Source organism: Cervus elaphus, chromosome 8 (assembly GCF_910594005.1).
Source record: "Cervus elaphus chromosome 8, mCerEla1.1, whole genome shotgun sequence".
In the NCBI taxonomy this organism is placed as follows: Eukaryota; Metazoa; Chordata; class Mammalia; order Artiodactyla; family Cervidae; genus Cervus; species Cervus elaphus.
Genome location: NC_057822.1, coordinates 49,880,625 through 49,897,042, shown reverse-complemented (window position 1 = coordinate 49,897,042; position 16,418 = coordinate 49,880,625).

The following is a 16,418-nucleotide window of genomic DNA, read 5'->3' as shown; positions in this document are numbered from 1 at the left end:
CACATGATGCCACACAGTGAGTGCTGACTGGACATCTCTTCATAAACCTATATGAAGTTATGATGTTCCAAAACATTAAACCAAAAGCAATATTACTCCATGTGGTCACAGATGCTATATGACCTCCTTCAGCCTAACACAGCAAACACTGCTTTTGTTCCTTGTAAATCCCTACTGCAATTAAAATTATTCCTGAGATAAAGCCCACCGCCCTTACTCTGGAAACAGTGCAGTAGATTAAACAGTATGACAATGTAGAATTATTTTAACCAAACCTAGATATAATTTTATGATTTCTCCTCCAAAAAATAGTTTTATTTCAACTAAAATATAGTAAATCGATGACTCAAAATCCCATGAAGAATTCAAACACAGACTTTTATTCCTGGTTAACAAACCTAGACAGACTGTATGGATAACTATAACATAGACAGAGCAGTGTTTTAAGAAATAAACTGCTCCTCAATACCCTGACAAACACATTGTTTCATAGGGAGAAACAATTAACACTTCTAGAAAATGATTGTATCCACATCCATTTGTATCTGAACCAACATCTAGACTTCTCAGGTGAGATCAGGATACTTGTTTCATGCTTGCATCACTGAATAGCAAGAGGGTTTTTGACTGGGTAAGATAATACCTAGAGTTTAATTCTGGTGTATCAAAAGATAAAGCACTAAATTGTCCAAAAGATTATAAAATTTATGTTTTAGTACCACATAGACATTAACCATACAGACATTAGACCAGATAAAAGAATATATACAATCTTGAGAACCAAAATATAAAAACTCATTTATGCTTGCTGAAGATTTTTCTCAAGAGAGCACATAAAAATGACTAAGGTTGCCTATAGTATGCAGACAAAAAGATATATAGCCCAGTAATAAAGTCAGGAAATATGTTCTATATTAACAGATTCACTCCTCAATCCATAAATTTTATGCAAGAAAGATTAAATAATCTTTATTTAATGACATGACAGAATTTATTAAAAATAAAATACTTAAAAATCTTCACCTTTTTTCCTTAAAACATATCTCCACATTTTCTTAGGTGAGATTAGTACCAGCAATAATTGCCCCTTTGATGGCTTTTTCATATATGTTCTAAGCTTGTCTACCGAGAAGTAAATGTTCTAAAAATCAAGTTAAATTATAAGAACTATAGAATATCACACTTGGATTCTTTAACATTTTGAAGCCTGCATCTAACAGACTATAGGCATTTTAACAGTCTATAGCTATTTTTAAAAAGTAGCTTTTGAAGGTTTTGTTAAATGTATCTTTCCTTTTGCCCTAATTCCACTTCCATCCTGGGCAGATTTCTCTGGGTTCAGGACTCCCTATTGATTTTGAAAGCTGCTTCCTGGGGAGTCGTACTAGAAGTATTCCAAGGATCTACTAGATGTCAATAAGAAAGGTTTAATTTCAAGAATGTGTTCCAAACTATTTATATTTAATCCTTTTATAAAATACATTGTGGGGAATGAGATATTTCAGAATATTTTTAAATAATAATATTAGAAAAGATGTAGCAGTGCCTTTTATTATTTAGTTGTTTTCTAGATAATTTGTACAGCGTATACCCTAGTGGAGACATGCTCACAAAGTCTTCTATCCTACTATTAGATTTTTGCCAAATACAAAAGGGCAGAAGACAATTCAAATGGAACCAGACAAAGAAGTAAAACCTGAAAACAAAACTATTCCAAGTTTAAAGATGGAACTTTACAGTTGACCGGTAACTTGCTTGTTTGCTTGAAATAATGCAACTTTTCCTGAAATGAGTAATATGCTCCTCTCTGGTCCATATAGGGGTCCTACATGGAACGAAGGGTGACTAGAACTCCACCTAGATTTGGAAAGGTAAGCACTTACCCATAATTCTTTGCGGCTACCAAAGATGATATATAGTACTGAACTTCTCACCTGGGCATTCCTTCCCGGCTCTGGGCCTCAACGGAGAACCCAGCGCTGCTCACGCAGGTGCACAAGTTCACCCAGCAAAGTCTGAGGGGCTGCAAGCTGTGACCACCATACTGAGGCACCCTGGAGGCCGCTAATCGTGCCACTGCTGCCATCCTGAAATCCATCTCCTGGGCCATTGCCCGAAGGCCCGAGAAAGAAGGCCACTGCTCGAGAAAGGCCGCCCCAAGATGGCGGCGGCGGCGGTGCGCTGGCGGGCCCTGAGGCGACAGCGAGGCGGGCGTCGTGAGGCCCCACAGTCCCTGAAGAGAGTGTTGCGTGAGCAGAAGAGGCCGCGGTGGCCCTGCTGCAGACTGTCAGCTGCTCTCCCTCTTCGCCCGCGTTCTCCCCTCAGCAGCCCACCTGCTCTGCTGGGGCCTGCACCTGGGCCGCTGCCTAAATTAACGAGGAAGAAAAAAAGGAGAAAGGGGAAGAAAAAGGAGCTGGATAATACAACCTAGAAGGGCTGCTGAGTGACTCATGCGAGAGAGGAGATGAGAAGCTCTAAAGGATAAGAAGCTGAATTCTTGTCTTCTACTCTCCTGCCACTGGAGACTGTTCCAGGATGCAGTTGTTTCAGAGTGGCTCCGGGAAGATGTCCTGGGAAATTCAGCAACAGGTGAAACTGGCTGCGAACTGTTAGCCGAGCAGTTTGGGCACCCTTTCTCCCGTGGGCCTTTGTGCTTGGTAAGTATAAAAAGAATCTAAGGTGTTTACCCCTTGCAGGAAAGTTTATTAATAAGGAAAGAAAGAACAGGTCACGAAGAGCTGGACGGGCCTGAGCACACACAAAGAAAGAGCAGAAAGAACACCCCAAGAGAAAGCTGGGCCAAGCCAAGGGAGGCAGTGTTTCTGGAGCGCTGGGATAGAGTTTTTAAGGCAAGGCCTTTTGCATAATCAGGGGGGTTGTTGATTGACAGCTGTAGGTTATATAACAAGATGCTCTACTGCACATGTCCTTTGCATAATTCATAGTCTGTTAGAATTGGATGTATGGATTCATGGAGTATTTAGGAGCAGTTAATGTGTGTGTTCTAAGTCGCTTCAGTCCCGTCCATCTCTGTAACCCCAAGGACTGTAGCCCGCCAGGCTCCTCTGTCCGTGGGATTCCTCAGGCAAGAATACTGGAGTGGGTTGCCATGCCGTCTTCCCAGGGATCTTCCTGACCCACGGACTGACCCTGCCGTTTCTTATTTCGCCTACAGGTGGGTTCTTTTACCACTAGCGCCACACGGGAAGCCCTGAGTCCAGAGACCGCCAAAAGTTACTTTATTACAGGATAGTGTGAGGTATGTCATGTGCTAGAGGAGGGAAAGCCCCACCAGCCGCCCAGTGGGGAGCATTTTGGAGCGCGGGTGGGGGGACTGACTTGGTGTTCTGATGGCTGATGGGAGCGTATTAAGGACTGCTGCTGCTGCTAAGTCGCTTCAGTTGTAACCGACTCTGTGCGACCCCATAGATGGCAGCCCACCAGGCTCCCCCGTCCCTGGGATTCCCCCGGTAAGAATACCGGAGTGGGTTGCCATTTCCTTCTCCTGTGCATGAAAGTGAAAAGTGAAAGTGAAGTCGCTCAGTCGTGCCCAACTCTTAGCGACCGCGTGGACTGCAGCCTACCAGGCTCCTCCGTCCATGGGATTTTCCTGGCAGGAGTACTGGAGTGGGGTGCCATTGCCTGCTCCACGTATTAGGGGAGGGGCTGGTAAATTGCTTGGTGGAAACAGGCGGGGATTGGATATTTAGCTAAACAGGCTGCCTCTCATTGCTCTCAGCTAAATTCTGCCTAACGCATCCTGAGGCAAGACCTGCCTTATTGGTCACTCAAGATCTCCTGGGATCAAACCTTGCAGTCGGTGGGGTGCTAGCGGATAGCTTTGCCTCAGGCTCTCTTTTCTAGGAAATGTGGTCTAATACTGGACTTTAGTGAGGTTTGTACATGTTGAGTTGGAGGCTCTGTAGGACATCCAAGTGAAAATAGCCAGCAAGGGAAAACTGGTCAACCACTTGTAAAAGAATGAAACTAGAACACTTTCTAACACCATACACAAAAATAAACTCAAAATGGATTAAAGATCTAAATGTAAGACCAGAAACTATAAAACTCCTAGAGGAGAACATAGGCAAAACACTCTCCGACATAAATCACAGCAAGATCCTCTATGACCCACCTCCCAGAATATTGGAAATAAAAGCAAAACTAAACAAATGGGACCTAATGAAACTTAAAAGCTTTTGCACTACAAAGGAAACTATAAGCAAGGTGAAAAGACAGCCCTCAGATTGGGAGAAAATAATAGCAAATGAAGAAACAGACAAAGGATTAATCTCAAAAATATACAAGCAACTCCTGCAGCTCAATTCCAGAAAAATAAATGACCCAATCAAAAAATGGGCCAAAGAACTAAACAGACATTTCTCCAAAGAAGACATACAGATGGCTAACAAACACATGAAAAGATGCTCAACATCACTCATTATCAGAGAAATGCAAATCAAAACCACAATGAGGTACCATTACACACCAGTCAGGATGGCTGCTATCCAAAAGTCTACAAGCAATAAATGCTGGAGAGGCTGTGGAGAAAAGGGAACCCTCTTACACTGTTGGTGGGAATGCAAACTAGTACAGCCACTATGGAAAACAGTGTGGAGATTCCTTAAAAAACTGGAAATAGAACTGCCATATGACCCAGCAATCCCACTTCTGGGCATACACACTGAGGAAACCAGATCTGAAAGAGACACGTGCACCCCAATGTTCATAGCAGCACTGTTTATAATAGCCAGGACATGGAAGCAACCTAGATGCCCATCAGCAGATGAATGGATAAGGAAGCTGTGGTACATATACACCATGGAATATTATTCAGCCATTAAAAAGAATTCATTTGAACCAGTCCTAATGAGATGGATGAAGCTGGAGCCCATTATACAGAGTGAAGTAAGCCAGAAAGATAAAGAACATTACAGCATACTAACACATATATATGGAATTTAGAAAGGTGATAACGATAACCCTATATGCAAAACAGAAAAAGAGACACAGAAATACAGAACAGACTTTTGAACTTTGTGGGAGAATGTGAGGGTGGGATGTTTCAAAAGAACAGCATGTATACTATCTATGGTGAAACAGATCACCAGCCCAGGTGGGATGCATGAGACAAGTGCTCCGGCCTGGTGCACTGGGAAGACCCAGAGGAATCGGGTGGAGAGGGAGGTGGGAGGGGGGATCGGGAATGGGAATACATGTAAATCCATGGCTGATTCATATCAATGTATGACAAAACCCACTGGAAAAAAAAAAATAAAAAAAAAAAAAGATCAGTTGGCTAGGTTAGATCTTTTCTTAAAATGCTGAATTTATTAAAACACTGAGTTATCAAATTATTTTCAAAATTAACCGAGCTCAGTTTTGCCAAGAATGCTTGGGAAAGTATTGAATTGCAAATATTGCACTCAGGTTCACATGAATAAAATGTTTTTGAAGCTGTCAAAAAAAAAAAAAAAGAAAAAAAAGAAAATAGCCAGCAAATAAGTAGGTACAGGAATCTAAAGGGCTATCTGGACTGAGGATAAGGCATTTTACAGTGGGAGGTAGTGGAGTATGCATGATTTGATTCCTTTGATGCATTATTTTATATTCAAAATTGACAAATGTATTATTTTTCTCATCGAGTGTCTACTATTTGCTAGCATGAATCCTGCAAATAATGGTCTTATAGTATGAAGCCATTGGAAAAATGTCATATTGTATGAAGACTTTTCATCTGGGATCCATGAACTTGGATGAAAAAAGAAAAACTGACCTCCTTATTTTCACTAAACCATAATTGATGTTTCAATTATGGATAGAGAAAATAAACCACAGTAGTATTAACAGTACTTGTTATGTTGTCGGCAACAGAAATCACAGATATTTTCCTATCATGTTGTAGTTGTCAAGGGTAACTTGACTCACTATTGTTAAATTATGGCCTGTTAAATTATTAGACCTACTGGGAAACGTGGTGTGTAGTCAGTACACAGTCATATGTTAATTGTTCTGTCACAAAATGTTTCTAATATTTTCATAACTTTTTTAACCCTAGGTATTTTTATAAGTTTAAAAACATTATTCTGAGAATGGAGTCCATAGTATATTATTAGATTGCTTGGGCTGCCAGAAAAAGCACTTCAAACTGAGTGGTTTAAACATCAGAAATTTATTGCTTTATAGTTCTGGAGGCTAGAAATCTAAGATCAGAATCTCAGTTAAATTGGTTTCACCTGAGGGCTGTGAAGAAAAACCTTTTCCATGCCTCTCTCCTGCCTTCTTGTGGTTTGCTGTCCATCTTTGATATTCTTTGACTTTGTGGAAGCATCACCCCAATCTCTGCCTTCATCTTCACATGACATTCTCCCTGTATCTGTCACCAAGTTTCCCCTTTTTATAAGGACACCAGTCATATTGGATTATGCTTCACTCTAATGACATCATTTTGATTTATCTCCAGAAAGACCCTATCTCCAACAAGGTCACATTCTGAGTTACTAAGGGTTGGAACTTCCACATATCTATTGCTGTGGAAGGGGAAGGGGGGCACAGATCAGTCCATAATAATAGGCGTCACAGTTAGAGCAGCCCCAGTAATCAGAGAGGATAAGAATGCTATTATGGAAGAATATTCAACATTAAAAGTATTTTATTATAGTCAGATGAGAAAAAATAAGATGAAAAATGGTGATTATTTTATAATATTTGCTTTATTATGCAATTTTTTCATATATTTATCTATATATAGATGGGCAAAGTAGTGACAAAACCCACTCCAGTATTCTTGCCTGGAAAATCCCATGGATAGAGGAGCCTGGCAGGCTGTATAGCCCATAGGATGGCAAAGAGATGGACTTAACAACTAAAGAACAACAGTGTTTTTTTATATGTCAGTGAATATATATATAAAGGTTGTAAGACCTTTTACCATGCATAAAAAAAATCAGTGGTTTTACTTCAGTGTTTAAATTGAGGGAATTTGGGTAGGTTTACTTTCTCCCTTGTACTTTTTGAAATTTTCACATGTTCATTATGTTAACATTTTAAGTGATCTGTATCTCTAAAATAAAAGATGTTACATAATATTCAAGATTATAAAGATAGAAGTATCTCCACTCTTTTGAGCCATAATTAAATCCTAAAATTTTGCTTTTAATTGTCTCAATTCTGAATGCACCTACCCTAAGTATTTAATAACTTTTCTCCTCTTAGTTTCATAGTTTTCCAAAGGGTAGGCTTTGTTAAATACACACACACACACACACACACACACACACACACACACACACACACACACACACACACACACACACACACACACACACACACACACACACACACCCCCCACACCCCCCAATGTGGCTTTAATTACCAATGAGCCCTCATAAGTAAAGCAGTACATGTATATGACTTTCAGTAGGAATATGTGAGTATTTATGTTGTATACATGTATTCAGAAATAAATTTCAAGTAAGGTCAGTGAAGAAAATTCTATGCAGTAAAAAAAAATGTTAAAGAAATGAGAAAACAGTAGTGATGAATGAGGCAAGTGCCTTCAGGACATTTGAAGAACAGCAGGAGGAAAGCAATTGGCTGGATTGCATGAATAGTTATCCAAGTCACCAATTCATTGGTGTTTCTTCAGAGACCTAACTACCATATATACAAAGTAAAAGTCAAAAACCAGTTCAACCAGAAATAAATAGAACATAAAATTTTAACAATTGCTTGAATAATAGATCTAATCCTCCTTGGTATTTTCCCCTTGAAAAACTTCAGAGCATTGTCACAATTCTCTTCTCTTATCCAATATCAGTGTACAAGGAAGGACGTTAAGTTGCATATAAGATGTTACATTGTGCCAGAAAATATTTTATTTATTATTGTCTTTGGAGCTACCCCAAACTCTGTTTTGCCCAAGCAGTCAGAATAACAAATATGTTTAGAAAATAGTTGTTTTAAGTAGAGGAATACCACAAATTAAAATAGAAAAGGACAGAAATGTGGAGATTATATAGAGAGTATGATAGTCTATAAGAGTGACTCTAGCATGGATTGTCTGTGATGCAGCATTTGGCAAAGCTCTGGTCTTGGCAGTCTGGGCTGGAATTAACCTTTAGGATGTTTAAAATGATGAGATATTCTGCTCTCCTTCCAGTTCTTTAGGCATTGGGATTAAAACTAAGCTCTGACCTGAAGCACCTCCTTGGTTCTTAATTGTTTAAATTATTTATGCTCCTTGTGCCTCAGTTTCCTCTTGCGTAAAACTGTCACAATAACCATCACTTGGAATTATTATGCAAATTAAATTAGGAAACACATGCAAAACAGTTTTTTAAGTCTCTGGAAAATAATAAGCCTCTAAACAGTGTTAACTACTATGAGTATTATTACCATTGTTTTTTTCTCATTACATCCACATGGAAATTATTTTCACAGGGATTTTCACAGTAGTTCAAGTTAGCTTAGATTCATCAAGAAACCACTAGGAAAACAAAAGGAAAATGTCACATATCTACCATTACTCATGGATTTTATCCAATTCCTTTTGCTGCTCTGCACTTGGCTAGTACAAAGACACTCATTAACACTTCTGAAGCATGTTGGTTTTGTGTAGTGATCTCTGTCTGTCTTTTGCTGACTCAGATCCCTCACTTGTCCTTTCTTGCTTTTTGTTCTGGTTTTCTCTCAAAGATTTCAAGGGGAAAAAAGGAATCTGGTCTCTGGTTTGGGCTTCACCTTCTGAAAGCTTGATTTGTGGTAGGAATGGAAGCAGCATTTTAACCTCTGGTGACACTTCATTTCAGAAAGCTGCTTGAAAGGATCTCAAGGGATCAATATCAGAAGTAGTTGCAGGTATTGCCATGTTATTGGTCAGACAACAGAAGCTACCTGTTTATAGCAAGAAAGCGGAAACAACTAGCTGGTTAAAATCATAGATCATCAAAGTAAACTCCATGAAATGAAATTTTAACATAAATATGCTGTAGTTTACCAAATCTGTATTTTGACTTACGGATTTTTAAGGCATTATGATACAGAAAGGAAATGTGAAAATACCATCTGTACAACCACTATTTTGGGAAATTCAATAATGCAATGTAGAAAAAATTGACACACTGGCACGTAAGCAAAAGTAAATCAATCTAGATTTAAAGAAGTAAAATAAGCCAGATTCAAATCCATTTAAAATGTTTTTTTCCCCTGAAAGGAGGAAAAACCAAACATGAAATACACACTTCTAATGTCATTGGAATAGAACTAGTTATGAGACTTATGATATTATTTCTCTTGTCATTCTACTGTTTTCCCATAACTTCTCAGTCCCAAGCACAATGGTGCATTTAAGATATTTGCATGAGATCACAACTCTCATTGACTTAGAAGGTAACAATAAAAATTCAGTAAAATCATACTGTACATGAAACCACTTTATGAGGATAAAATTAATAACATCATAATATTGACCCGTGTTCAGTATGCAGGTGGAATTTTTTAATTGCATTGTGTATGTATTCTACCTTGTATGGGCTTATTCTAAAAGTTCTGAGAAAAATTACATACACAAATTCAGAAGACAGTAAAGTTACCATGTGAGGGCTTACCATATAAGAGCTCTTGTAACTCTGTGAACTTAAACATAATCTAGTCTTGCGTGCTACAGATATTAGTTGGTCTCTTTTTGTCTCCTAAGCTAAGGGGTAAAATTCTCCATTTTTTGTACATTTATGAGCTACTTTTGTAGGAGCTCATAAAAGTTCAAATTGAATAGTAACTATCTAATTTTGTATCTTCAGTATCTTCGTGTGTACAGATTATTGCTGGAACTGGCAGTAAAATTTTGCTGAAAGCAGTGTTATGCATCATGTTCTAAGCTGGCTTGCTGGCATAGTATCACATGTAATATTATAAAACAGTTTGTTCAAGTCAACCTCAACTGAAGCTACTGTGACAACATTTTGCAGATGATGAGACTTAATTGCATGGAAATGTCATTTCTCAAAGATCCTAGAAACAAAGGACAAAATCTAGATTCAAGAAGAAACTTCATGTTAACAAGGTTACCAGGAATCAGCCTTGGGTGAGGAGATAAGATCTGGGACATCCTGTATTTGATTTGATGAAATTACAAATATAATTTTAAATTCTTAAAGATAAAACAGACAATTCTCTTAACTGATTAATCTTCTAATGAGCAATTTTATTTTTAAAATAGATATTAAATGTTTATTAAAATAATAAAAACCTAGCTATTGATATGCAAAAGTTACACAAGTTTTCAATGAAGTATATAGGAATTTTTGCAGCATATTGACCACAAAAAGAAAATGACTATATAAGCTTGCAAGAGTGAAATTTATTTTTAGTGGTCCAGCTTCTAATATGTAAGATGTAACCTGTTCTACAGTGACATACCAGTTATGCTTCATCAAACTGATTATATACCATTTCATGAGGATGTAATCCACTGGGACTTAAGTAGTCCAATGTAATCAGTTATAATAAGATGGATCAGTACAAGTTGTAAAAATATCAAATCCTCCAAGCAATAGATCAAGACAGATAAAATTTTATATTTTGATGATCTCTAGGTCCTGGTAAATAGTCTATAAATATAGGGCTTTTATGATTTAGTGGCAACCAATTTTTTATAAGAAAGTCAGCACAGTAAATGCTTTCTTTAAGCCCTATCCATGAAACAGTCATTATCTTTAGTAAAAAAGCAGGCAAATGTTTTTTCTCTTTTCAGAATTCTTCTCACTTGATAAATCACAAGTCAGTGGTTTCTCTGTTTTCTGGCATAGTATGAATCTTACAACTTTTCTGAAAACCATTTAGCATAAACCCTCCCCACCACTACCTCACACACATACCCCATACACCAAAAACAAGCAAATGCACAACCTTGGAGTGGAGAAGTCCTATCCATCCTATCCTTGGATGGATAGGACTAGATAACAGTGGATAGGAAAAAGGTTGCATACATGAAACTTCTCTTCACAAGGACTAGAAGTGAAAGAGAACCATTCACTTCTCTTTCCATTCCCCTTCACAACAAATCTGGTAGTTCAGGCATGAAAACAGGGAAATGAGCTCAGGCCTGGGGAGAGACAGCTGCCCTGCCCACAGTCCCACTCTTTTCTCTCCCCCTTTCCATTTTAGTTGTATACAATCCACATGAAAACTCCACCTTGAGAAAAAGAAAATGTGGATGGAGTAAATTAAACAGTTTACAATTAAACTAACTTTTGAAAATTGGAGGTAATGAAAGCTTACAGCCTCTCTCTCCCATCTCATACTTGCCTGCACCCTATACCTCCTCTCTGCATCCAGAGCACCCCTTCCTCCCTCCCTCCTCCTCTTCTCTTCCTTCTCCTCATTTTCCTACTCTTGCCCTCCCCTCTTCTCTTCTTTTTTCTCTCCCATTTCCCTCCCTCTCTTTTTCTCCTTCCATCCTTCTCTTCCCTTTCTAGTATAGCTTTATTCTCAGGCCTTCTCTTTCTCTCAGTAGCATAATCTCTACCAGTTAAATGATGGAACAGAATGTCAAGGGAATTCATATTCTATAGACTAATAATAACTAACATTTATCAAGTGTTGTATATGCCTAAGCACTTAGCAAGAATATACATTTTTCATATTTACTTTAATCCTCAAAATAACCTACAGAGGTGGATTGTATTATTTTCCCCATTTTTTAGATTAGGAAAACAAGGATAAGAAATAAGCAACTTGTCAAGAGTCACATTCTGTTTAAGTGAAAATCAGATTTCAATATTTTTGTCCACTTTGTAAATATAGCTCAGAGGAATATCACCAAATTGGGAAAATGCTTAGAATAGTCAGGCTTAAAATGTAGGCACTGTATCATATAAAAATCACTTTGGAAGATCTCAGAGAAACCTTTCAAAACGGCAGGCTGAAATCTTCCAGAAAGAGTCTATCTGAGGCTTAATTACCATTCAGAAGGGACAGATAAACAGTGATTGAAAATGTGACCCACAAATCTGATCTCTCTCTCTCTCTGTGTCACATACACACACACACACACACACACACACACACACAGCATCATATATAGATTTGCAAGCATTGATCTGTGACAAAGCTGATTCTTATAGGGGAAACTTCAAAGAGTGTGCTCTGGTATAAAAAATTACATATTTAATGATGGTTAATAAGTCTCTAGATGGCAGCCTAGGATATATGATATATAAATAACCCACCCAAATAATTATTCTATCAATTATTCAGGCTGCAGAATTTTGGCTGGAGGGTATTCCACAAACTCCAGGTGTATACTTTGGGGGTACTTTGCCAGAGGTTGGACAACCCACTGAGCAATGCCAAAATTGTTCACTAGCAAAAATGCCATCATAATCAAACATGCTAACTCAATCATGAAAGAATGTTGTAGGTGGCTAAGAATTTAGAGTTGGGAAACAAATCCAAAAAGTCAGAGTTTATCAGACACAGACTGCAGCCTCCAGAGTTTATTCAGTACCAACTACAGCAGAAATATGGCTGATCAGTTATTACAAAGTGTGTTTGGAAAAATGTAGCCTGGTATTGTTGTTGTTCAGTGGCTCAGTCGTGTCCAATTCTTTGCAACCATGTGCCAGGCCTGCCGGCTAGATGAACAGGTCAAGGACGCAATCACCAGTGCACCTGAGAAATAAAAGACTAAGAAAGATGGGGTTGAGAGGGACGGAGTCAGCTTGTGACTGATTCCGACGACTTTATTGAGGGGTAACATACATATATATACTAACAGGATTCACCAAATTTTAGATCAAAGACTTGCATACGTGCAGAACTGCAGATACTAGTTTTAGGAGTTTTATCTTAACTCCAGCAGAGCATGGCACCAGCGTCTTACAATCAGGTAAAGACTACCTAGACATAAGCCATTCACAGGAGCCCGATAATCTTATCAGAGTCAGGAAAATGGGCAAATGGTGGCTGCAGCGATTTCCTTGAGGGAGGTGAGAAAGGCCAATTTGCACTTTAACAAATCAGGGGTGGCGGGACAGAGAGGGACCTTTTGATCTCTCTCAGGGCCGAGAAGGGGCCTGAGCAGTCAGGCCGGCTCCCCGCAACCATGGACTGCAACACTCCATGCTTCCCTGTCCTTCACTATCTCCCGGAGCTTACTGAAATTTATGTCCACTGAACCGGTTATGCCATCCAGCCATCTCATCCTCTGTTGTCCCCTTCTCCTCCAATCTTTCCCAGTAGCAGGGTCTTTTCCAGTGAGTTGCCTCTCTGTATCAGGTGGCCAAAGTATTGGAGCTTCAACTTTAGCATCAGTCCTTCCAATCAATATTCAGGGGTGATTTCCTTTAGGATTGACTGGTTTGATCTCCTTACAGTCCAAGGGACTCTCAAGAGTCTTCTCCAGCAGCACAGTTCGAAAGTATCAATGCTTTGGTACTTAGCCATTTATGGTCCTACTCTCACATACGTACATGACTACTGGAAAAACCATAGCTTTGACTAAGAATGTAGTCTTTGCAATTACACAGATGTCAGTTCACATAGCAGCTCTGCCAGCAGTCACTTAGCCTCTCCCTCACCACCTCCTGCCAGTCTTAGTTTTTTATTTTTTATTTTTTGGTTTTAACTTATTATAATTTTTTAAATAATAATAGTGCTTGGTATGTTTTTTGTAAGGATTTGATATTACATTCATAAATGATCTGGGATATATAGATGTTTGATAAGTAAAAAGTGTTAGTAGTATTATCCTTTTAAATTGACTAGCACCTGGTTATGTGTTAAATGGAATGTCTTCATATTAAAATATTTCATTTATATTCAAATTACAATAGTATGGACCATAGCCCGCCCAGGCTCCTCTGTCCATGGGATTCTCCAGGCAAGAATATTGGACCCATGCCCTCCTCCAGAGGATCTTCCTCACCCAGGGATCAAACCCTTGTCTCTGGCATCTCCTTCATTGGTAGGTGGGTTCTTTACCCCTACTGCCACCTAGGAAGCCCAGAGCACTTGCAATTCAGTATAAAATGTCTTTTGAGCACTATAGTGAAAGGTCAGAGATGATAATGTAGACCTGCGAATCTTGGAAACCATCTGAATTCAGCCAGGATGAAAAAGCAGATGCCTGGGCAGTTTTACGTTATAAACACTAGGAAGATTTTTAGACAATAGATCCTTGATTGGCAAGCTCCTGAAGATGGTTATTTCAATTCTAGAACATAATTGGTCTGCTGGCATTACACCCACATTATTCAAAGATGAAAATAAAATTGAAAACTGCTGTATACAGCCTGAAGTGGCAGCCTTTAAGTTTAATCTTTCCCTTAATGTTGTAGAGTGCATAAAATATGCATTAATTCCAGTTTTTTAATAGCTTTTATCAATCCATCTTTCTTCTTAAAATGGTAGATAATGCCTAATAGAAGAGATTCTTCACACTGCACTTCCAGACCATTATATATCATGTAATTTCACAGGGTTTTTTTGTTTTTTTAGTTCTTTAAGCAACATTTATTAAGTAAAGCACTCAGAGCAATAAACAGCTTCTCTAATGTTGAAACCAAAAGCAAAACTGGGATCATTTTGATAAGCCAGTTCATTCATTATAAGCAGATTAGACTTTCACTGATAAAATATTACTATTGTGATATTTTTAAAAGATAAACTTATGAAAATTTTCATTTTTGAAACAATTGCTGCTAATTTTTATTGGGAAAGATGAAATGCGAATCCTTCACATCGTATTTCTTTAACTCAGGGTAAAACAGTATAATTTTTAAGATCTACATTTAGAAATATAAAACATCCAGAAATTTTGATGATACTTACTGTATTTGTCAAACTTCCCATTTGCCACCACTTATCAAGATACTGAATTTTTCAATAGCAATTATGATTAATAAAAAATAAATGCAATAGAGGCAAATATAGCCTCATAAAAATTGGAATCAAACTAAATTCCTCCAAAATAGAAGACAGGTTGAATAAACTATGCAGAAAAGAAATTTAATTGAGTAATAGTCATAGGTGTGAGTGCTCAGTCGTGTCTGACTGTTTGCAACCCCATTGACTGTAGCCTGCCAGGCTCCTCTGTCCATAGAATTTTCCAGGCAGGAATACTGGAGTGGGTTGCCATTTCCTATTCTAGGGGATCTTCCTGATCCAGGAATTGAACCCATGTCTCTTGAATCTCCTGCACTGGCAGGCAGATTCTTTACCACTGTGGTAAAGAATACACGAGCTAATGTATACAAAGTTTTATAATTTTAACTTTACTAAAAGTTTGTTTATGTATAAAATATCTAGAAAGAAATAGAACAAAATAAGTGCACTTTTTTTCTATCTATGATAGGATTCTGGGTGACACATTTTCTATTATATAACTTTCAATATTTTTCAAATTTTTTCCATTGTATTTGTACTATATGCATGAATCAGAAAAAAATTAATGAAGAAAGCTTTGTCAGGAAGTTATCAATTGACAATAATGTCATAATAAAATCTGTATTAACTGCCAATGATGATAATAATTCTAAACTAAGTATCAAAGTGAAAATTTTACTGTATTTAACAAAGAAATAAATTGTCTAATAAGTATATATTGAACAGCTACTCAATACACAACTGTTACATAATATGACATGGCATATGAAAAAAGTAGAACTGATGATCAAGGAAGTCAGGATATAGGCCATCTGAAATACAGGAACCAAATTTTTAAGTACAGTCAGAGGAAGCATTAGATAAATGGACAAAGGATGGAAAAGTTGTGGAGGAACTATCATGGTAGGCTTGAAAACACAAACTTGATGTTAGTCTTCAGTGCAGGGCTGATTTATGTATTAGGTGCAGTTGGCATCATGCTAAGGCCCACAATGTTTTAATTCTTTTCAGATGCAAAGAAGATATTAACTTCTAGGTCAGAAAGCTTTATGCCAATACAATTGTAAAATACAATTTTAAATATTTTTGTGGAGGGAGGAGCCCACAAAAGCAAAAGTACCTTGGCCCATCAATGTCATATCGCTGTCCTGGTTCAATGCTATAAGAATAGTATTTAAGAAAACAATTCCAACATCTAGGAAACAGAGATGAGAAAGTACCTGAACCCAGCAAATATTGCAGCAAACTATGAATAAAATGAGGGACCAGAGATAGAGGACAACTGTAAATGATGAGAACAGTATAAGAAGTAGAGAATCTTGACAGAGACAAAAGATCTGACAAGTCTTTGTAACACACAGGCAATGCAGCTATGTGGATTCATGGTTGATCAACCTACAGAGTGAGTTCTCTGCATGGCTGTGCCACAGACACTGTCCTTCAAGTGACAGTGTTTCTTATGGATGAAGATATGCCTTTCTATTTTGACATGGCACAAAGCTGGGACAAATTTCTATGCTGATTGAAAGAAT